The 23683-nt window shown below is 42.3% G+C and overlaps 1 protein-coding gene, 7 non-coding genes and 7 pseudogenes across 9 annotated transcripts in view; all 15 read left to right on the top strand.

The window, feature by feature from the left end:
* The window catches only part of atrn (attractin), a 270882-nt gene that overhangs the window by 207069 nt on the left and 40130 nt on the right, over positions 1 to 23683 (top strand). The gene's annotated exons all lie outside the window — the stretch shown is intronic.
* LOC121526835 lies at positions 133 to 196 on the top strand (annotated as a pseudogene).
* Positions 812 to 918, top strand: LOC121526818. The gene has a single exon (XR_005993347.1). It is a non-coding gene; the product is annotated as a U6 spliceosomal RNA (small nuclear RNA).
* On the top strand, positions 1144 to 1207 carry LOC121526834 (annotated as a pseudogene).
* Positions 1822 to 1925, top strand: LOC121526824. Its single transcript, XR_005993353.1, has one exon. It is a non-coding gene; the product is annotated as a U6 spliceosomal RNA (small nuclear RNA).
* Positions 2151 to 2214, top strand: LOC121526833 (annotated as a pseudogene).
* Positions 2827 to 2933, top strand: LOC121526817. Its single transcript, XR_005993346.1, has one exon. It is a non-coding gene; the product is annotated as a U6 spliceosomal RNA (small nuclear RNA).
* Positions 3159 to 3222, top strand: LOC121526832 (annotated as a pseudogene).
* Positions 3838 to 3940, top strand: LOC121526828. The gene has a single exon (XR_005993355.1). It is a non-coding gene; the product is annotated as a U6 spliceosomal RNA (small nuclear RNA).
* Positions 4166 to 4229, top strand: LOC121526830 (annotated as a pseudogene).
* LOC121526827 lies at positions 4845 to 4951 on the top strand. Its single transcript, XR_005993354.1, has one exon. It is a non-coding gene; the product is annotated as a U6 spliceosomal RNA (small nuclear RNA).
* Positions 5177 to 5240, top strand: LOC121526829 (annotated as a pseudogene).
* Positions 5856 to 5962, top strand: LOC121526821. Its single transcript, XR_005993350.1, has one exon. It is a non-coding gene; the product is annotated as a U6 spliceosomal RNA (small nuclear RNA).
* Positions 6188 to 6251, top strand: LOC121526831 (annotated as a pseudogene).
* LOC121526823 lies at positions 6867 to 6973 on the top strand. The gene has a single exon (XR_005993352.1). It is a non-coding gene; the product is annotated as a U6 spliceosomal RNA (small nuclear RNA).

The following is a 23683-nucleotide window of genomic DNA, read 5'->3' as shown; positions in this document are numbered from 1 at the left end:
ACTGACAATCGATATCATTTGCCAGCACCTAGCTGCCAGAAGTGTGTGAAACCCCCAGACTGTGCAATACACACAACCTTGGACATGCCGTGCTGGAAAGTGTCTTGCTGTGTAATGTTTGATGTATCGTGTCAGAAGATTAGCATAGCCCCAGCACAAGGATGACAAGCAAACTCGTGAAGCAAATCCTCTTTTCCAGTTGTAGGTGTTGCATCAATCCATCGTGGTGAACCTGAGGGGCGGGCCATGGCTTGTATGTAGTAATTGTGCATGGAATTTCTGACATGCCCTGTGCTGGCAAAGGGGATAAGTGGTATAGACGAAAATGTTTGGACTTTTGACTTCCCTTGCTGCAAATGACAATGGAAATCATTTGCCAGCACCTAGCGTTAGGATTGGCTTGATGCACCCAGTCTGTGCATCACACATCAGCAGTGATACCCTTCACAAGAAATCCCTTGCAATGTAATGTTTCAGGACTATGTGAGTTGTGGATTGTTGTGGGTGCTGGTTGGCTCCTGTAGTTTTTTTCTGATCCTCAGCAAGATTCTTTGTGAATCAGTAAAATTCTGAACTTAAGGACAAAAGCTTCTTGTGAATTTCACAGTCTTGGAATTGCAGGTCGTTCAAAGGCGTGAATGTCAGCAATGGAAAGGATGAGGTCTTTCTTGGTCTTTCCTTTGACCCCACACACTTTTGATGTTACTGGGTGTGGCATATCAGTGTTTTCAGCCCAGGTGGCCTGCACCACGACTTAGGGGTCATGCATCCATCAGGCCATTGAAAATGCGGTAGGTCAGGGCTGGGTAGTGTGCTAGCTTCGGCAGCACATATGATAAATTGGATTCGATACAGAGAAGATTAGCATGGCCCCTGCGCAAGGATGACACGCAAACTCGTGAAGCGGATCCTCTTTTCCATTTGCAGTTGCACCATCAAGCCATTGCGGTGACCCAGAGGGGCACCTGCATGTAGTAACTTCGTATGAAAACACTGGCATTCCTTGCTGCAACTGACAATCGATATCATTTGCCAGCACCTAGCTGCCAGAAGTGTGTGAAACCCCCAGACTGTGCAATACACACAACCTTGGACATGCCGTGCTGGAAAGTGTCTTGCTGTGTAATGTTTGATGTATCGTGTCAGAAGATTAGCATAGCCCCAGCACAAGGATGACAAGCAAACTCGTGAAGCAAATCCTCTTTTCCAGTTGTAGGTGTTGCATCAATCCATCGTGGTGAACCTGAGGGGCGGGCCATGGCTTGTATGTAGTAATTGTGCATGGAATTTCTGACATGCCCTGTGCTGGCAAAGGGGATAAGTGGTATAGACAAAAATGTTTGGACTTTTGACTTCCCTTGCTGCAAATGACAATGGAAATCATTTGCCAGCACCTAGCGTTAGGATTGGCTTGATACACCCAGTCTGTGCATCACACATCAGCAGTGATACCCTTCACAAGAAATCCCTTGCAATGTAATGTTTCAGGACTATGTGAGTTGTGGATTGTTGTGGGTGCTGGTTGGCTCCTGTAGTTTTTTTCTGATCCTCAGCAAGATTCTTTGTGAATCAGTAAAATTCTGAACTTAAGGACAAAAGCTTCTTGTGAATTTCACAGTCTTGGAATTGCAGGTCGTTCAAAGGCGTGAATGTCAGCAATGGAAAGGATGAGGTCTTTCTTGGTCTTTCCTTTGACCCCACACACTTTTGATGTTACTGGGTGTGGCATATCAGTGTTTTCAGCCCAGGTGGCCTGCACCACGACTTAGGGTCATGCATCCATCAGGCCATTGAAAATGCGGTAGGTCAGGGCTGGGTAGTGTGCTAGCCGCAGCACATATGATAAATGGGATTCGATACAGAGAAGATTAGCATGGCCCCTGCGCAAGGATGACACGCAAACTCGTGAAGCGGATCCTCTTTTCCATTTGCAGTTGCACCATCAAGCCATTGCAGTGACCCAGAGGGGCACCTGCATGTAGTAACTGCGTATGAAAACACTGGCATTCCTTGCTGCAACTGACAATCGATATCATTTGCCAGCACCTAGCTGCCAGAAGTGTGTGAAACCCCCAGACTGTGCAATACACACAACCTTGGACATGCCGTGCTGGAAAGTGTCTTGCTGTGTAATGTTTGATGTATCGTGTCAGAAGATTAGCATAGCCCCAGCACAAGGATGACAAGCAAACTCGTGAAGCAAATCCTCTTTTCCAGTTGTAGGTGTTGCATCAATCCATCGTGGTGAACCTGAGGCGGGCCATGGCTTGTATGTAGTAATTGTGCATGGAATTTCTGACATGCCCTGTGCTGGCAAAGGGATAAGTGGTATAGACGAAAATGTTTGGACTTTTGACTTCCCTTGCTGCAAATGACAATGGAAATCATTTGCCAGCACCTAGCGTTAGGATTGGCTTGATACACCCAGTCTGTGCATCACACATCAGCAGTGATACCCTTCACAAGAAATCCCTTGCAATGTAATGTTTCAGAACTATGTGAGTTGTGGATTGTTGTGGGTGCTGGTTGGCTCCTGTAGTTTTTTTCTGATCCTCAGCAAGATTCTTTGTGAATCAGTAAAATTCTGAACTTAAGGACAAAAGCTTCTTGTGAATTTCACAGTCTTGGAATTGCAGGTCGTTCAAAGGCGTGAATGTCAGCAATGGAAAGGATGAGGTCTTTCTTGGTCTTTCCTTTGACCCCACACACTTTTGATGTTACTGGGTGTGGCATATCAGTGTTTTCAGCCCAGGTGGCCTGCACCACGACTTAGGGGTCATGCATCCATCAGGCCATTGAAAATGCGGTAGGTCAGGGCTGGGTAGTGTGCTAGCTTCGGCAGCACATATGATAAATTGGATTCGATACAGAGAAGATTAGCATGGCCCCTGCGCAAGGATGACACGCAAACTCGTGAAGCGGATCCTCTTTTCCATTTGCAGTTGCACCATCAAGCCATTGCAGTGACCCAGAGGGGCACCTGCATGTAGTAACTGCGTATGAAAACACTGGCATTCCTTGCTGCAACTGACAATCGATATCATTTGCCAGCACCTAGCTGCCAGAAGTCTGTGAAACCCCCAGACTGTGCAATACACACAACCTTGGACATGCCGTGCTGGAAAGTGTCTTGCTGTGTAATGTTTGATGTATCGTGTCAGAAGATTAGCATAGCCCCAGCACAAGGATGACAAGCAAACTCGTGAAGCAAATCCTCTTTTCCAGTTGTAGGTGTTGCATCAATCCATCGTGGTGAACCTGAGGGGCGGGCCATGGCTTGTATGTAGTAATTGTGCATGGAATTTCTGACATGCCCTGTGCTGGCAAAGGGGATAAGTGGTATAGACGAAAATGTTTGGACTTTTGACTTCCCTTGCTGCAAATGACAATGGAAATCATTTGCCAGCACCTAGCGTTAGGATTGGCTTGATGCACCCAGTCTGTGCATCACACATCAGCAGTGATACCCTTCACAAGAAATCCCTTGCAATGTAATGTTTCAGGACTATGTGAGTTGTGGATTGTTGTGGGTGCTGGTTGGCTCCTGTAGTTTTTTTCTGATCCTCAGCAAGATTCTTTGTGAATCAGTAAAATTCTGAACTTAAGGACAAAAGCTTCTTGTGAATTTCACAGTCTTGGAATTGCAGGTCGTTCAAAGGCGTGAATGTCAGCAATGGAAAGGATGAGGTCTTTCTTGGTCTTTCCTTTGACCCCACACACTTTTGATGTTACTGGGTGTGGCATATCAGTGTTTTCAGCCCAGGTGGCCTGCACCACGACTTAGGGGTCATGCATCCATCAGGCCATTGAAAATGCGGTAGGTCAGGGCTGGGTAGTGTGCTAGCTTCGGCAGCACATATGATAAATTGGATTACAGAGAAGATTAGCATGGCCCCTGCGCAAGGATGACACGCAAACTCGTGAAGCGGATCCTCTTTTCCATTTGCAGTTGCACCATCAAGCCATTGCGGTGACCCAGAGGGGCACCTGCATGTAGTAACTTCGTATGAAAACACTGGCATTCCTTGCTGCAACTGACAATCGATATCATTTGCCAGCACCTAGCTGCCAGAAGTGTGTGAAACCCCCAGACTGTGCAATACACACAACCTTGGACATGCCGTGCTGGAAAGTGTCTTGCTGTGTAATGTTTGATGTATCATGTCAGAAGATTAGCATAGCCCCAGCACAAGGATGACAAGCAAACTCGTGAAGCAAATCCTCTTTTCCAGTTGTAGGTGTTGCATCAATCCATCGTGGTGAACCTGAGGGGCGGGCCATGGCTTGTATGTAGTAATTGTGCATGGAATTTCTGACATGCCCTGTGCTGGCAAAGGGGATAAGTGGTATAGACGAAAATGTTTGGACTTTTGACTTCCCTTGCTGCAAATGACAATGGAAATCATTTGCCAGCACCTAGCGTTAGGATTGGCTTGATACACCCAGTCTGTGCATCACACATCAGCAGTGATACCCTTCACAAGAAATCCCTTGCAATGTAATGTTTCAGGACTATGTGAGTTGTGGATTGTTGTGGGTGCTGGTTGGCTCCTGTAGTTTTTTTCTGATCCTCAGCAAGATTCTTTGTGAATCAGTAAAATTCTGAACTTAAGGACAAAAGCTTCTTGTGAATTTCACAGTCTTGGAATTGCAGGTCGTTCAAAGGCGTGAATGTCAGCAATGGAAAGGATGAGGTCTTTCTTGGTCTTTCCTTTGACCCCACACACTTTTGATGTTACTGGGTGTGGCATATCAGTGTTTTCAGCCCAGGTGGCCTGCACCACGACTTAGGGGTCCTGCATCCATCAGGCCATTGAACATGCGGTAGGTCAGGGCTGGGTAGTGTGCTAGCTTCGGCAGCACATATGATAAATTGGATTCGATACAGAGAAGATTAGCATGGCCACTGTGCAAGGATGACACGCAAACTCGTGAAGCAGATCCTCTTTTCCGTTTGCAGTTGCACCATCAAGCCATTGCGGTGACCCAGAGGGGCACCTGCATGTAGTAACTGCGTATGAAAACACTGGCATTCCTTGCTGCAACTGACAATCGATATCATTTGCCAGCACCTAGCTGCCAGAAGTGTGTGAAACCCCCAGACTGTGCAATACACACAACCTTGGACATGCCGTGCTGGAAAGTGTCTTGCTGTGTAATGTTTGATGTATCATGTCAGAAGATTAGCATAGCCCCAGCACAAGGATGACAAGCAAACTCGTGAAGCAAATCCTCTTTTCCAGTTGTAGGTGTTGCATCAATCCATCGTGGTGAACCTGAGGGGCGGGCCATGGCTTGTATGTAGTAATTGTGCATGGAATTTCTGACATGCCCTGTGCTGGCAAAGGGGATAAGTGGTATAGACAAAAATGTTTGGACTTTTGACTTCCCTTGCTGCAAATGACAATGGAAATCATTTGCCAGCACCTAGCGTTAGGATTGGCTTGATACACCCAGTCTGTGCATCACACATCAGCAGTGATACCCTTCACAAGAAATCCCTTGCAATGTAATGTTTCAGGACTATGTGAGTTGTGGATTGTTGTGGGTGCTGGTTGGCTCCTGTAGTTTTTTTCTGATCCTCAGCAAGATTCTTTGTGAATCAGTAAAATTCTGAACTTAAGGACAAAAGCTTCTTGTGAATTTCACAGTCTTGGAATTGCAGGTCGTTCAAAGGCGTGAATGTCAGCAATGGAAAGGATGAGGTCTTTCTTGGTCTTTCCTTTGACCCCACACACTTTTGATGTTACTGGGTGTGGCATATCAGTGTTTTCAGCCCAGGTGGCCTGCACCACGACTTAGGGGTCATGCATCCATCAGGCCATTGAAAATGCGGTAGGTCAGGGCTGGGTAGTGTGCTAGCTTCGGCAGCACATATGATAAATTGGATTCAATACAGAGAAGATTAGCATGGCCCCTGCGCAAGGATGACACGCAAACTCGTGAAGCAGATCCTCTTTTCCATTTGCAGTTGCACCATCAAGCCATTGCGGTGACCCAGAGGGGCACCTGCATGTAGTAACTGCGTATGAAAACACTGGCATTCCTTGCTGCAACTGACAATCGATATCATTTGCCAGCACCTAGCTGCCAGAAGTGTGTGAAACCCCCAGACTGTGCAATACACACAACCTTGGACATGCCATGCTGGAAAGTGTCTTGCTGTGTAATGTTTGATGTATCGTGTCAGAAGATTAGCATAGCCCCAGCACAAGGATGACAAGCAAACTCGTGAAGCAAATCCTCTTTTCCAGTTGTAGGTGTTGCATCAATCCATCGTGGTGAACCTGAGGGGCGGGCCATGGCTTGTATGTAGTAATTGTGCATGGAATTTCTGACATGCCCTGTGCTGGCAAAGGGGATAAGTGGTATAGACGAAAATGTTTGGACTTTTGACTTCCCTTGCTGCAAATGACAATGGAAATCATTTGCCAGCACCTAGCGTTAGGATTGGCTTGATACACCCAGTCTGTGCATCACACATCAGCAGTGATACCCTTCACAAGAAATCCCTTGCAATGTAATGTTTCAGGACTATGTGAGTTGTGGATTGTTGTGGGTGCTGGTTGGCTCCTATAGTTTTTTTCTGATCCTCAGCAAGATTCTTTGTGAATCAGTAAAATTCTGAACTTAAGGACAAAAGCTTCTTGTGAAATTCACAGTCTTGGAATTGCAGGTCGTTCAAAGGCGTGAATGTCAGCAATGGAAAGGATGAGGTCTTTCTTGGTCTTTCCTTTGATCCAACACGCTTTTAATGTTGATGGGTGTGGCATATCAGTGTTTTTAGCCCAAGTGGCCTGCACCACGACTTAGGGGTCTTGTATCCATCAGGCCATTGAAAATGCGGTAGGTCAGGGCTGGGTAGTGTGCTAGCTTCGGCAGCACATATAATAAATTGGATTCGATACAGAGAAGATTAGCATGGCCCCTGCGCAAGGATGACACACAAACTCGTGAAGCAGATCCCCTTTTCCATTTGCAGTTGCACCATCAAGCCATTGCGGTGACCCAGAGGGGCACCTGCATGTAGTAACTGCGTATGAAAACACTGGCATTCCTTGCTGCAATTGACAATTGATATCATTTGCCAGCACCTAGCTGCCAGAAGTGTGTGAGAGACAATAACACTGCAGAAAGACAATGGAGATCCTCCTTTGACAGCCCTTACGTTAAAAAAAAAATCACACATACATAGATCATACATTCATCACTACTTTTGTATCTACTGTTAAAGGGTTCCTATACTTAGGTATTCACTTATTTTTATTTATTTTTCTTTTTCAACCTTTAACACAGATGGTGCAGTTAACCAAAATTAATTACATTTAACTATAGGCTCTCTGATGAATATATTGTAATTTATTCCATTTATAATCTAAGAATCACTCTGCAGACAGATCTCTTGCATTTCTTACTTTTTAGAATAGCTGTTTATAGGATATACGTAGATAGTTAAACATGGTGGAAGTCCAGTTTTTTCATCTTGCTTCTCATTAAGATTTCCTTATTTCCCTTTTTGTTGTGCTGTGGTAAACTTTTTGAAAATGATGAATTTGCTGAAAGCACAAATAATTGTCATTACTATTATTTTTTTCTTCTTCTTTCAAATTCTATTTTCTTCTCTATTAACCTGGGAGGACATAGCTAATACTCCCTGTGTACGCTCTTGTAGGATGTTCTCTGTTGTAATGTCTTCAATCATCTCCTTTTCCTACCCCCTCATGCAACATTTATGTTAATGACCCAGCAATGTGCACTCTGTACATGAGGTAGTACTGCCACTTAACAGTAGGTGGCACTATGTCAGAGGTGGATGTTGATATGGAGAGGTGATGAGGGAAAGACTATTTATCATGTAAAATTGAAAAAAGATTGGATTTGTTATTTTTGAGAGGGAGTTGCATCTTACAATAGGGGGCACTACAGCAAAGCCATGAAATTAACATTAAATTTGTAAAGAGTCAGATCCTGATCATGCATGTAAAACTTGAAGGCAATCAGTTGTTTTATTTGAGAGTTACACCCACTTCCTGTGTCATGGCGAAGGATCAAAATGGCCGCCATGGCCTCTGGGGCATCTCTTAATGAGTTATGTCAATGTTAGGAGAGATATTGATGAGTTGGTTCAACATGATAGGTTCAAAACAGTAAGAGTGATACAGAAATGACCCATTTCCTGTCTGAGGTGAAGGATCAAAATGGCCACCATGGCCACTGGGTCATTCGGGGATGAAACATGTCTATGTTGGGAAAGATATTGAGGATTTCAGGTCAGAATCAGAGCATTATAGGTTGAACACAGTAAGAATAACACAGAAATGACCCACTTCCTGTTCAATGGCGAAGGATCAAAATGGCTGCAATGGCCACTGGGGTGTCTCTTAATGAAACATGTTAATGTAGGAACGGATATTGAAGACTCAAGGTCAAAATTTAGAGCATGATAGGTTCAACACAGTAAGAGGAATGCAGAAATGACTCATTTGCATCACTTCCTGTTGGCAGTAGAGGGCGCCATGATGAGCTGTTTTCATGTGGGCGTGTTCAGTGTGACATGCTGTGTTGCCATAACATGTTGAAGACCACAGAATGATGTCCCCAAAAATTATATCAGTTTTCAGTGAATAATTGTCCAAAAAGAGGCCTCATTTTGAAATTGGGGTGGAGCTGGTGGACTTCCTGTTGGGATTTTGGCATGGGTCCAAGAGGCTTTTTTGTAGCTCTGATAATGATCCATACGCAGACGTAAAATCATAGGCCTGGGATGAATGGTGTGTGGGGCCTGAATTTTTTTGTGGTAACCCATAAAACACGCATGAAAAATCAATGGCGTAAATGATGGACTGGCAGAAGGGGGTGCTGTATCAAAGTGCTGATATTGATGTATGGATATATTCAGGACCAATGTGTGATTATCCTTGTGAAGTTTGGTGATGATGTCTCCACCCCTTAGGCTTCTGTCGAGAAAAAAACATAGTAGATGACCTCTGCTGTACACAGGCACTGTAACATCAACTGTGTTTTTTCTTTCAAGTGCTGTAAGGCCCCTGTAGATCATCTAGAACGATGCTTTACCATTCTATGAGAGATGCCTTCCATTTTCTCCCCCCTTCTGAGGTCAACATGCTGCACCACTGCACAGAACAAAAGGCCTACTTCAGAGGTGATCAATCTGAAGTGAGAGGTATGGAACAGGGAGTATGGAATGATGAGTGAGAAAGAAAAGTGTTGAGCTGCAGGCAGCATCGAAGGTCACTCAGAGAGCTGCAGATCTTCTGTTAAACATGCCTCTTACATAGAGGGAAGGCCTTGTTAGTGGTTTCCTCTGCATAGTAACACCAACAGCATTCTCTTCGGACTTAACAGGATGCGGATTCATCAAAACACGTTGAAAAGGAATTTGTGGTCTCTGCAGCACGAGCAGCTCTGTTACTTCTGCAAGACAAGCTGAAAACTCCCAGTTGCACCAGTTCCACAGAACATATTTGCTTTGGATATCAAAGAAGGAAATAACCAGCTTGCAAATAACAGACCTCTAATGTTAGGGTGTACATGTACATACAAGCAGGTGTTTGTGCATCTTGATTCAGGAGTATTTTCCATGTTTGTGAGCAAATGAGTTTGATTTTGCAGCACTGCAGTGCACATAAATGAATAGTTGTGATTCTCTCTTCAGTTTCTATTCCCTCACATAATTGCACATATGTGCATTTCTGTGTGAACACGTGGCTTTTTTTGTCTCTCAGAATTCCCAAGACACCCTTAAACCCCACTAATCTTAAAACCACAGAGATGGTGCGCATAATTAGAGTCTGGATCAGCGCCCATATTGTATTGTTCACTATACTCAGGCTGGTGGATGGCTTCCAGCCTCGCAGCACTCCAGGTGACCCTCATTTGGCCTGGTAACATCTAACCCTTCTCACCCACACCCATCCATCATGGCTCTGGTACGGGGCTTATCATAAGCCCAGAACCGCTGTCAAACCCCTGCTTCTGTACTTTTTGATTCCGTTTCATCTCATCTCAGGCGCTGCTCACTTTCTTTACTTTTATTCATTTCTCACTCTGCAGCGATCGGTAACTCTTCCATCAGTGCTTTAACCTCCCAACCACCTCAGTTCACTTCCTGTCACTCTGTAATCAAACAGCTCCTATACCTCTTACTTAAGCTCACTTGTAGATTTGTTCCACTTCCACCCCTGAAAGCACAAATTCTCTTTCTTTTCATTTACACAAGTTTAAATTCCTGTTTTTCCCCTTTTTATTCACCCCACAATCCTTACATAACCCACAGAGCTTTACCTCTTCATTTCTGCTCTAACTGTTCCGAAGAACTGGGTCCTTAAAGGGCCGCATACATCATCAGCTCATTATTTGTGTCAGAACACTGGGGCTCATTTCCATGTCCAAACTAGTATCATTTCCCTATTTCTGAACACCTGCGTGTTTAACATCTATTTTGAATGGATATGATAGTGGAGTTTCCATCCACCGGCTTTTATGCATATTTTAAATTCACACATGAAAAAACATCTCTGGATTAATACGCTTAAGTAAGCACCCAGGGCTGTTCGAACTCGTCCAAGAGCACATATATTGAGGAGAAGTTGTCCAAAAACTCCCCATTCCTAAGGACAAAGTCCTCTTTTATTTCTCTCTTCCTCAACTTCCAAGATGTGGTTTTCCACTTAAGTCATTACTTTCTGCATCCTTGTGTCCTCTCTCCTCTGCTGACCGCGCCCGAAATTGTTTTCTCCTCCACGGTTGTGAAGGATCTTTATTTAAAGACTCCTCCGATTTCTGAAGTGCACCAGAGAAGGCGGGAAATAAGAAGAGAGGAAGCTCCTGGAGGAGCTCAGAGTGAGAAAACTTTTGACTAAAGATGCAAATGCCACACTTCCACAGCGTTCAGTTTTCACAGTTTCACACAGAACTGATGGGCTTAAAATATAACAGTTTAACATTTTTGATGCTGAAAGTACAACAAAAAACACTTGAGAAGGCCCACAGTCATTGGAAACTATTGCAACACAACATTTAGCATTTTTCTTCTGCAGTGTTTTTTTAATGTTGTCACGAGTTGAACAACCTACTGCTAAACCCGTAATATTCACCCCAGTGGTAACCTGACATGCCAGATGGATGTGTTTCACACATCCATCTGGCATCTGGTTCTCAACCTTTTCACCCCCAAGATGAAGGTGTCAGAGACCGGGCACCCCCACTGTACCTGAAGGTGGCTGAACACAGTCATGCACAATTCATTTTTTCAGCGAGTAGCCCTCTTCAAAATGTTAATCCTTTTGTTCAAAACAGAATTAAAATACATTAAGCAACAACTAAAATGGGTTAAAAATGGCAAAGAATGCTGGGAAAGGTGGTGAAATTTGAGTTTTAAAGTAGCAGAATTGGGTTAGAAGTGCCAAAAATTGGATAAAAGTGGCAAAAAATTGGCAAAATTGGGTTAAAGTGGCAAAATGGGCATATTAAGTGGTAAAAGGGGATTAAAAAAGTGGCTGAAATGGCGTTAAGGTAGCAAAAATAGGTGGAAATTTAGTGAAATGGGATGAAAAATGACATTAACTGGCAAAAATGAATTAAAAAGATGTTTGTTTCTTTGATAAATGTGGTTATGATTCAGGTTAAATATAAAATACCAAAGCTTAACTTTACAACGGACCATGATTTTGCTGGTGCCCAACTCGGCTAGGATATTTTTTTCCCCCTAATGGGTGGCCTTGTCTCCACATGACTATTCTTGAATGTGCATAACTGTTCAGCCACCTTCAGGTACAGTGGGGTTCCTGGTCTCTGACACCTTTGTTTTGGGGTCGTGGACTGAAAAGGTTGAGAGCCAGTGAACTATATGACTGTGATAAAGATTTGTCGTGAAAACCAGTCTGTTAAATCTGTCAAGTCAGGAGGTTAAACACAAAAGTGAAATAAAAATAGAGTTAAACATCTAATTCATAATACAAGCCAACATGTGTGCCAATTAAAATCCCTTCCAGATACATAGAGAGTGTAAGTCAAGGGTCAAAACATTGCTGCTGAATCAAACTATGTAGAAAAATGTTGTGGAAATGTTCTGGAGCGATTCAGGAGTGTGTTATGAGACATAAAAATAGTCATGATTATGCAAACTGTGTAGTCCGCCGCATCGATTCTGCTGTTTGCATAATAGATCTGACCAGAGGATAACAGCGACTAATTGGAGCAGTTCCAGGTGTAATTCAGCTGTTAGTGACAGGAATATCAGAGACTGACAGCCTGCCAAAAATGTCATTTATTTGTTTAATCAGCACCACTTAATTTCCCAGGCTGTTCTCATTCACCCGTCATACTCAAACCAACACTCAGTAATTTGTATACAACTCATGTAATCGCTCGCCGTTTTGGACCCCTCTGCAGGAATATTAAACACTCAGAGCAACAGCCGCGATCGCCCAGTGTGTGGGGAGGCGAGTAAGGTGGAAAGAGCCGGCTGGGGATGGATGTGGACGGGTCAGACTGACAGGACAGGTAGAGACAGGTGTGACAGTCCTGTTTGGAATAACAGCACATTAAGCAACAGCATGATTTGTTTGATAGACTTAGCTAAGGAGTTTCTGTGTCTGAGCCTTACCAAGTCAACAGTTTTATCACCAATATGGGCGGAATTAAGAAAGAATACTGTGAACACATGCTGCAGTGGAATGAAAAAAGCATTTGTTGAACTGTTTAATTCTTTGATTCCATCTCTTTCAGTGGATGGTACTGCTTGGATTTTATTGCATCCTTTTTCTTTCCATTATAACATTTTGTGTATAAGCCTCACTATTAGTGTTTTTTTGGTTCCAAACATATTCAAATCTTCCTGAAATTTTCAGATTAAACTAAATATTTGAATGTAAGCAGCCATTTTTTCCACCCCAGCCGTACCCAGGGTTTTTAGCAGCCCTCTTATAAAATTTCTATATATATATATATATATATATACTGTATATTAAAAAAACCTAACTCACCTACCTTGGCGGTATTGTGTCTCCTTAAAGCTGTGGTCCCTAACCAGAGGCCATCCACCCAGCTTGGAGGTTGCAGCCCCCAGTGCCCCGATCACTACTGGCACCACTGTTGCCTCACACTCTACATCTTCTCTTTCATCCTCCAGCACTTGGTATTTCTCCAGCTTCTAGTGTTTCTGATGTTGTTATCGCTCGGCATTGCTTCATCTATCACTACCCCCGTCTTCTGATGCTTAAGGACAAGCACTACGTCAGGCTGATTAGCCATCACCATCCTGTCAGTCTGGATCTGGAAGTCCCACAGGATCTTTGCTCGCTTGTTCTCAACCAGCTTAGGAGGCGTCTTCCATCTTGACCCTGGGACCTCCAGTCCATATTCAACACAGATTTACTTGTACAGAGTGTCCGGGTTCCCTAACACCTGACGCAGACCTTGTTGACCCAGGCGACATCCGAGCCGTTTCTATCATGAGCCCACTCATTTTGGCCACTATGGTACCTGATAGGGCTGCACGGCAGTGCAGAGGTTAGCACTGTTGCTTCACAGCAAGAAGGTTCCTGGTTTGCTTCCTTGTCAGGGCTTTTCTGTGCAAGTTTTCATGTTCTCACTATGCATGTGTGGGTTCTCTCTGGGTTCTCTGGCTTCCGCCCATGACTAAATACATGCTTGTTAGGTTAATTGGTGACTCTAAATTGTCTGTAGGCGTGAATGTGAGTGTGCCTGGTTGTCTGTTTCTATATGTCAGCCCTGTGATTGACTGGTGACCAGCCTCTCACCCAGTGACAGGTGGGATAGGACCCCCTGCATGTGGCTCTTTTTTTGTCTAAATCTGAAATATTATTCAACCAGAAAACCATGACAAAGGGAAACTCTGACTTGAGAAATTATCCACTGCAAGTCACATAAATCAGTTTGTTTCCCACAATTATACAGTTGGCTTTAATCGTCAAACAATAATTTTTGTCTGTATATTTCCATTGCTCTTATTTGTCATTTTTGCCCTTCTTATCCATTCTTTTGCCACTGTTAATCCATTTTTACTGCTTAAAGCCCACTTTGGCCATTTCTTTTTGCAACTTTTATCCCATTTTTACCCTTCTTCGCCAGTTTTTGTCTCTTTAGTCCTGCTTTTTGCAATTTTCCCCCCTTTTCTGCAAACTTTTTTGCCACTTTCCCCACATTTTTACCTCTCTCTGCTGCTTTTTGCCAATTGTTCCCACCTTTTCTTGCTCCTTTTTGCCTGTTTCTGTCACTTTTCACTTGTTTATGCCATGTTTTTCCCGATTTTTGACCATTTTGCCACCTTTAACTCATTTTTTTGTCACTACGCTCCCATATTTGCCACTTACTGCCTTTTTTGCCACTTCATGCCTACTTATGCCTCTTTTCCCTTAATTTTACCACTTGTTGGCCACTTTTACCCATTTTTGCCACTTTTCACCTCTTAGATTGTGGCTCTTGCAAAGGTATTTTTCAACAACTTGGCTCTTTGGTTGAACAGGGTTGAGTAACATTGTTCTAAAAAGTAAAATGAAATATGACTCATATTAGGACATGGCACTTGTGCTTTACTATATTGGTCTTATACTATTGCCTGTATCTTCTCTTTATCAAACCACTCTGATCCTTCAACATTTCTGTGGATAACCGTTTTTAATTCTAGAGACATTCATTTTGACAATATTCTATTATCACCACAAAATAAAGTTAAAGGTCTCCAATTCTTCAGTGTAACTGTATCTTTATATTGACTGTTTCCCTCTTGTTTTAAGAGAAGAGAGATCAGACCATCTTGCTGAGTTCCAGATACTCTGCCAATCTCAAATGCATAAGTAAAACATTTTATATGAAATCATATTTGAATACCATCTAGTCCTGGTGGTTTGCCTAATCTAAAACTATTTATTGCTAAAAAACTTCTCAGTACTTTAAATTAAAATAATAGATGTCTGTCGTTTTTTTGGTATGTTTATAGAGCAGTGATTTTACTGAAGTAAATTCTAACCAGCGTAACTGAACTTTTACCTGGGTGTAACATTCACATATTATTTCCAGCCCTGCAAATCTGTAAACTCACAAACGCCTGCTTTCATTCACACTGCTCACAGAAGCTGTCTGAAGGAATTGTGTTTGAGCGTTCTCAAAGAGAGCAGCAAACAAGATGGAGTACGTCAGCCGAGAGTCGAGAGAGAGGGAGGGATGGCGAGATGCGGGAGAGAAACAGAAGGGAAATGAGACGAAACAGCAACAAGAGAAGATGCTGGAGAGGGACAAGTGATGGTGAACACGGCGAAGAACAAAAAAAAACAGACTGGGAGAGAGAAAGAGGAACAGGAGCAGAGAGAAAGACAAAGGCGTTCAAAGAGTTTGCCCCTGGGAGGGAGGGAGGTAGTGCCAGATCGCCTGGACGCAGAGAACACACAGAAAGATCAACACTCATCCTGCGTGTTCTGTCGTTACCCCGCACACGTGGAAGGGCTACATCAAGCCGTTTATTTATTGATGCATCTGTTTAAAAATGCTGAGCTCTCAATCATCCCTGGGCATCACTGAAGGAAAACTGCAGCAGGAACGGAGGGAGGGAAAAGAGAGAGAGGGAATCTTTGTCTGAAGCGACGTAAGCTGCCTCTCTCTTGCTCTCTTCATCTTTCCATCTCTCGGTCTCGGTCTCGCGGTGAGGTGTAGAGGACGCACGCTGTGAATACTGACAAGGGAGAAGGCTTTGATCCCTCCCTCTCTCTTTCTCTCTGTCACTCTCTCCAAATCTTTTTGTCTCTCTTTTTTCCTCCCTCTTTCTCCCTGCCGGCCCTCCTGCAGTCTGCCTCTCCAAATTTCTCACCCTCCCTCTTCTCCTAAATGTGTGAATCTCCCTCCTGTACCAGCTGTATACTTTTACTAACACGCCGCTTCTGCAATGCTAATCAATACTACATCAAAGAGGAGAGGATGATTAAAAAAGCAAAAGGGAAGGAGAAACAGGACAATGAGGGGTAAAGAAACTTCAGCCAGTGTGTGATGAGATGAAATGGAAAAATTAAGTGAAGTGTAGGAGACAATGGAAGTGCTCAAATGAAGCAATTACAGAGGAGATACACTGAGAGAGCTTTGAGCCAATGAGAAGATGAGCTGTTGCCAAGGAGCTCCTTTAACTCTTTGTTTGAGGCGTTTTTGAAAGAGATCATCTCAATGAAGCAGAGTGAGTGAAGTGTGGCAGAAATTTTGAGAACCAGAGCACCAAAAGTAAAATAAGGACAGAATTTGGCAACAGTGACCAGAAAACATGACAAAACCTCCACATTAAGTTTACACAGCCACATGAGAAATGCTACGTTTCTTCTAAGCATGCCCCGAGCTAAATCGTTTTTTCATCAGTTAAGTAAGAATTTTAAATTTATACTAAGAAATTATGTTTAAACATCAGAAAATACAGAGGAAACTACCAAAATTCAGCACAATGTTTCAATTTTCATCAGAAAAAAAATTTCAGATTTAGTTTGTAGAGTGTGGCTAAAGTTAGCAGTGCTAGCACAGCTGGAATGGACGTACTATCCGTCACGTCTTTACGGGCCAATCAGAACAACAACACATGACGTGTGCACACTATTCCGAGGTGCGCGTGTGCCGCTACCGAGGAATAACGCAAACCATGGCGACTATAGACATGTCAGTACACGACTTTTGACGTTTTTGCAAAGAAAACAACTCACTGCTGTTCTTTGTTCTTTTAAAGAAGAAATGTCGTTAAGTTCTGATAAAACTGGCGCTTTAGCAGCATCCACGCTAACCTCTTCTTCCATAATTGCACCAGCCTCTTGTAGCTGCTTGTTTACGTCACATCTTGGTTGCGCCCGAAAGTGCTGCCCCTCGTCGCTGATTGGTCCTGTCACTTTCTAACCGGGCCCAAACGATTCAGATGGGAGCTTTGCAAGATAGACTTGCCAGTGAGAAACACGGAAATGGGCCAATCCATCTGCTTTGCAAGGTTAAAGTAAAAAGACAAGTCCAGAAATCTACTAAATTTAAGGTAAAATGAAATTTATTTAAAGTTTACTCCAAGTAAAGTAGCCTTGGTACCCAAGGGGCTTTAATAGTGAAATACGATCTTTCTTTAATTTGTAATTACTGCAAGAGAATATGGATGGAGATTAATATGGATCTCCAACCAGGTTTTTAAAAACTTTTAACTGGTCCTGTACCCAAGGTTGGGAACCAAGGCTCTAAACTATTAGACCAAACAGTTGATGGTTGTTAAAAAAAAAAAAAAAAAAAAAAAAAACTTGAGCTGTGTTAACTAAAAAATCCAAAGGAGCAATTTCAGGTCTATTTTTCTGAATTGTTTGAACACTTTATCAGTTTAAAGTAAACATTACTCAATCATTCTAAGTATTTAGTTGTCATTGTGTTCACATTATTTGACATTCCTCCCTTAATCTGTAGTTTTCCCAGAGTGCCTTTGGGCATTAGACTCTTTTGCACCATGTGTGAAGTTACTGACTCGGTTGGAGAAAGTAGGGAGCAGCTATGAGTTGCAACAAACAGTATGCTGGACATGGTGGATGAATAGAATGTAGATTTGTGTGAAATACTTGAAGTTTTTGTCTTTTGCAGTTGAACTTAAAACAAAATTCTAAGTGTAGAAAAGTCTCAGAGTTGTTGAACTTGTAAGAGTCAAGTTAATTCAACATGTAGGTAAGAGTTATGATCACTCAAATCTATTTTAAAACTTTAATGTGAGAAATTTCCTTAACCCGTATGGCCAGTATGTGTTTTTCCTTTCCAACCACATGAACTTGTTGTTTAACAATCTCATCCTGTTTAGTTTTACAGTGCAAGACCTAAATGCGTGTTTCAGTAAGAAAGAGCACTTCCAGAGTGCTCAGTGCATCTTTTTTAACTTCCGGTGGGGACTGCTCTAAATGAGTCAGTAACTTCACTCATGGTGCAAAAGTGCTTCATGCCAAAGGGCATTCTGGGAAAACTCTGCAGCTTAAGCAAACATCCATGCAACCCTTTCAGACACTTATGCATAAAAAACTGCTATCCCGGCATCTCACAGCGCCCTCTTGACTCACTGTTCCAATTGTGAGGATTTTGTGGTGGCCAATCAGATGTCAGGGAGGTCCTGGTTGGCTCTGGCTACCACTGGCCGTGGGGAGAACGACACAAAACATGAAGAAACCCATTAAAGCTGCAAAATTTAATAATAAGATTTCTGGTGCTTTAAGATGATTCGCGTGATATCCCTTGAGATGGAGCAAATGAGCGCTGAGGTTTTGCTTTATCAGGATGTTATGAGTCACATAATTGTTTTTACTTTGGTTGTCAATACCAATGATACCATTAATCTTGCCTAAATATAATCGTTGAAAATTTTACTTGCAAAATGACTGCAGAATTGCTTTTAGTACAAGATTTACATATTCAACACAGTTAAAACAGACAAACTTGGAGAGTTGACAGCTGAATTTGCCCCTTCTCTGCGTTCATCCATAGAAAAAAGCTGTGAAATTTCAGTGAAATAAGTTCTGGCAGACTCAACACCAAACATCTGGTTATATTGGTAATTATAGTGTTGCACTTAACTCTTGAGAGCCAGATGTGTCACTTTTTCACACCAGAACAGAGCTGAATAGAGACTTTTGTGTAGCAAGTGAAGACACATCAATATAAATGAACTCTGGTGTTGCTCCATGTCCTTCAGGCCTGTCAGTAAGCTCCTTTTTTCTTTCTTTTTTTTTTTTTTTTACTAATTTGGTTGATTATATTCTAGTTTTTTAGTTTAGCCTTGTTGCATTTTTGTATTTTGCTCATCTACTCTTGAACACTTGCTGACAGGTAGAGGTGACTGCATAGGTGTGTGGTCCTTTTTCGTCAACACATACAAGGATTTGCATTACTATTCCTGATAATAGATGTTTAAGCAGTCATCCATGTGAATTTATATGAGTTTTTAATGCAACCCTTTAAATTGGAGATTTCTGCAGGCAATGGTAACTGCAAATTTCTCCCTTTGATACATAATAGGTATACATGAAGGTGAATTGAGTAATGATATTGTTTTAATGTGTTTTCTGATGAGCTACCGAGGCATTAATGAAACTCTGCATCATGTTTTCCTCCTCATTCTGATGCGTTTCACATGATTGTTTATGTAATTATATCTCTACATATGTGCATTTAATTCAAACCTTACCTGCAGGCACATTTTGCTCATGATCCCTTTTGTAATTTCACTCTGCAAGCGTTAGAGGAAATTAATTTGCATCTTTGGAAATATGCACACCCATACTTGACTGCTCATGTGCAGGTGCCTCAGAACTACCTGGCTGTATGCATGTGTGTCCGGCTCTCCGCACACATCTCATAATTAGGTTTATATATGCAACGTTTGCTCTGCCACAGCCTGATATTTGCTCCTCTTCTTACTCACACTGACTACCCTGCAGAAAACTATGAGCCAATTTAAGAAGTAGGCGAATTTCACTGTAACTGCTCTGGCTTCTGGTTATCTTTGGAGCTTTGAGTGTTTGCTGTATAGCAGCTGCCTACTCGCTGTACGCCGTAATGAGATTTGTGAAAATTGTATCTTCTGTAGGACTCGGTCCAGGACGGTTGGGCTTTGAATTCTCACACGTTCTCAGCCTGATGTTTGCAGTCCAGACGTTTCAGAGGAGGGCTGCAGATTAAAGGACTAGTTATGTAAATATAAAGCTAAATTTAATTTTAACTCAGGCACCTAAATTGACCTGAGAACTGAGCTTCATGATGAGGTACTTAAACTGCCTACACACCAGACAAAGTTGAGCTCAGTTTGCTTCTCTTATGAACAATCTGGGTCTTGAATCAGGAGTGTGACTCAATTCAAGGCTTTTCCAAACTGATTATTGGCTCAAATAATCCTCAAGTGTGCGGTTTCAGTGAGATTATCTAACTTAGAGGTGTCAAAATCTTTTCAGGCGTCCTGAGGATCCTTGAAAAGTCTTGAAGATTGAACTTAAGAAATCTTATTTTAACTTGTAAGAGATCTTCCGTTATAGAATGCACTTTGACAAATTTTTTATTTAAATAAGTTTTCTATACCATTTATCCTGTTGGGGGTTGCAGGAGGGCTGGAGCCTATCCAAGCTGTCATTGGGCAAGAGGCAGGGTACACCCTGGACTGGTCGCCAGTCAATCACAGGGCTGACTTATAGAGATAGACCACCAGGCATGCTCACAACCACACCTACGGGCAATTTAGAGATACCAGTTAACCTAATGACCATGTTTTTGGTGGTGGGAGGACGCCGCAAGAACCCATAGAGAACCCACGCATGCACAGGGAGGACATACAAACTCCGCCCTGACTGGGAAGCACACCAGGAACCTTCCTGCTGTGAGGCAACAGCGCTAACCCCTCCAGCCTACCAAGTTGCACTCTAAAATATGTCTTATTTTGACAGGTCCTCCCTGACTAAAAGTGCAATTCTCCTTTTAAATAATGAAACTGTTAAATAAATGTTATGATGAATATCATCACATCATCATAATATGGTATATCAATAGAATAGAGGCATTAAATGTGCCAGAAATAATCACATTTGGGTGTTTATGACCTAAAACTTTCTTTGCTCTATATCTTTTGACATTTCATAAAACTGTACATAAAAACAAATAATAGAATCTGAACTCATCTAAATGAGTAACCACATTTAGCACGATAATAGTCTGCAAACAGGAACAAAAGTAGGTGGAGCTATCTGCTAACTTTAACCTCAATCTACTCAGCACACCAGCCTCACATCATATACACACAGACTCCAGAACTCTGAGATGAATCTGACTGTTTGTAAGCATGTTCTCCATCCTTGTTGAGTCAGTTACACGTGATTTAAATGTGCAGGATACAAAAATAGCCTCCTTGGAACATCACTGTAAACCTGCAGTGATAGTGTAGCAGGCAAACATCTTCACTTTTTAACAGATTTTCTTCCTCATACTATCAGAAACAAACAGTACCATGCAGAACTTTAAGGCATGTTTGGGCCAAAAACTGAGGCTGAAGTTAGGCGTAGATGTGGCGAGTCAGCCGCCTGAGGGCACCTTTGGGTGGGAAGGATTGACATAATCCCAGTTGTGCTCTGGATGTCCTTGCACATTACCAAGGACATGGGAAAATAATCTGGTGGCAAAGTCCACACCTTTAGGGCACAGTAAGAGGTGGATGTGGTGAGAAAAAAATGCCGTTTTATCACTGCTGCTATCGCTCTTCTAAACTCCTGTAGGAAGAGGTAGCTTTTTGCACTTTGCTTTTCCCACACATTTAGGACTATTCTTGGTCTAATGATAGCCTAGTGTTATCTATTAATAAATTCTTTGTTACAATCTCATGTATTATTTAATTTGTTTTATCTATTTTGTGCTCATGTGCTCCAATAAATACTTTTTTTTCTCTTCATGTTTTTAATAATAATAATATAATACATTTCATTTATAAAGCTCTTTTCATGAAAACTCAAAGACACTGCAACACTGGGCAATGGCTCTGCATCATGCAAAGTTGTCCAGAAGCAGAATAAAATAAAAAATGAAAATAATAAAAACTATCAAAATGTTTATTTTGCACCCATGTCTCACAGGATATTTTTGACCTCCCGCCAGCCTGACCCGGCCCTGGTCTGGTCTCTGCCTCAGTCTGAGGATCCAACCTCTGGTGTGATTGCACATGTGCAGCTTTTAACTGAGCACTTTCTTTCAGAGCTCCACCTTTCTCTGTTTGATCCGCTCTTCAGCATGCTTTTGCACATTTTTCTGACAACATAAAGAGAAAGTCTTTTGTTGTCTTGTGAAGGCTTTCGTTGATTTTAGAGCCAACAAAATTGTCATCCATCCAGGTTGGTAAAGAGCAGAGCACAACTTTGCCCTTGAGCAACAAACGTTTTTCTCTGCCCTGGCTCTGACATTCTTACAGAAATACTCAGCTGGAGCAGCTTATTGTTCAGTAGCATAAGATATTGATTGTAGATCTCTCACAGTCACATTTTAGAGAATATGTATCTGAATATCTGACATGAAAGAGCACGAGTTCAGCCAAATGTTGTTGTTTAAACAGAGGTTACCTGCATGTTAGACAAGAGAGCAGGCTGTTTGCAGAGAGGTGGACTGAATCTATAAAGTTTGTTTACCTCGATATTCAGATGCTCCTCCATCTGCTTTTTATCCAGTAAATCAATTCTGCTCCTTTGTGCTGTTCAAGGAGCTCCGCTTATGAAAAAGGATGTCGTCTGCATGCAGATTCTGCGGCGCTGTTTACCACACAGATCCAGACTGTGATGTTGCCGGCAGCTTGGGCCCGTTGCATCACTATGAATGAAAGTTGACTGTGCCAGAAGGCAAACTTTGCTAAGTTCATTATGAATTTAAGTTTATTATCTTTCCTCAAAGTGAACACTAGCAGCAGTGTAGAGGTCTGACTTTGCCTGGCTGGCCATTAATTCCCCAGATTCGATTAGCACTTAACAAGCATTGGTGTTAATAAATTGATATTTCAGTGAGAGACTACGGTGTGAGATGGCAGCGCCTTCAGAGTGCTGTGTTGCTGGAAATCCCAGCATTCATCACTCTCTCAAAGGCCACATATTTTGGCTCTGAGATGCTCTCACGCAGCAGGATGTCTAATCATGACAAATGAGGAGTCAGCGCGATGACTTGCTCATTTGTGTCTCCATTTGTTTCTGCGTGTTGACGGCGGTGGTGGCAGCCAGCGTCTTAGACCAGGCACGTCTGATGTTTCAGTCTGATCTTATTTGTGTTCATGCTAATGAGGCAACTCTTTGCCGTTGTGTTTGGATTCATTCATTCTTTATGGCTCTTCTTCTTCTACTATTATGCGCTTTCTATTTCCAGCGTCTGCTTGTAGTTCTGCTTGTCGTCGCTGATCCCAGTTCTGTCTGCTTGATGGGAGACCTTTTCATGAACCCTCTCCTCCACAGTAATATCATGATTCTCTTCTATCGCTCTTATGTTTTATTAACCTGTAAATTAGCTAAGCAACTTCTTTTTGCAGACAAAGAAAAGTTGATGCCAAATGTACGCACTGCCAGCTCTGAGGAGCTTTGTGAGAAAAGTGAATAAGAAATAAAAGTGAATGATGAAGGGTTTGCTGAGGCGGCGTCCCTGTCTTTAGGATATTCTCTGAAATGACAAGAAACTAGAAAAATGTTGCTTCAAATTGCTCTTGTTCTCACCAGCGTTGGTGTAGGTAAATACAGCTTCTTTTAGGTCACACAGAGTTTACCTTCAGATTTAAAGGATTTGTGCAGGCAGTAAGTGGTTGAACAACAAAAAAACAGGTTTGCAACTTAATAATTTACAAATGTGGAGGGTGGGATGATTGAACCAACCAAAATGTTATGTTTGAATGAGGAAGAATATTTCTTATATTGCTGATTTTTTGCTTGTAGATTGATACAATTGCTTGTCATGCAGAAAACAACAACAAAAAAAAAGCCTTACCTGTGGGGCTTAGAAGACACTGACATGCATCAGCAGCTTCCAACTATTCGGTTCATTATAGAGATGGGGAGAAATTTTTGAATATCCAGTATGTCATGTATTTGTTAAAAATCAAAGGTTTCATGCAGGGCTGCAGTAATCAGACCTTTTTGCAATCGAGGACTCTAGCGATTCTTCTGTT

The sequence above is a fragment of the Cheilinus undulatus genome, linkage group 18 (genome assembly GCF_018320785.1).
Source record: "Cheilinus undulatus linkage group 18, ASM1832078v1, whole genome shotgun sequence".
Taxonomy (NCBI): Eukaryota; Metazoa; Chordata; class Actinopteri; order Labriformes; family Labridae; genus Cheilinus; species Cheilinus undulatus.
Note: the sequence above shows the minus strand (reverse complement) of the source record. Positions and strands in the feature narration are given on the sequence as shown.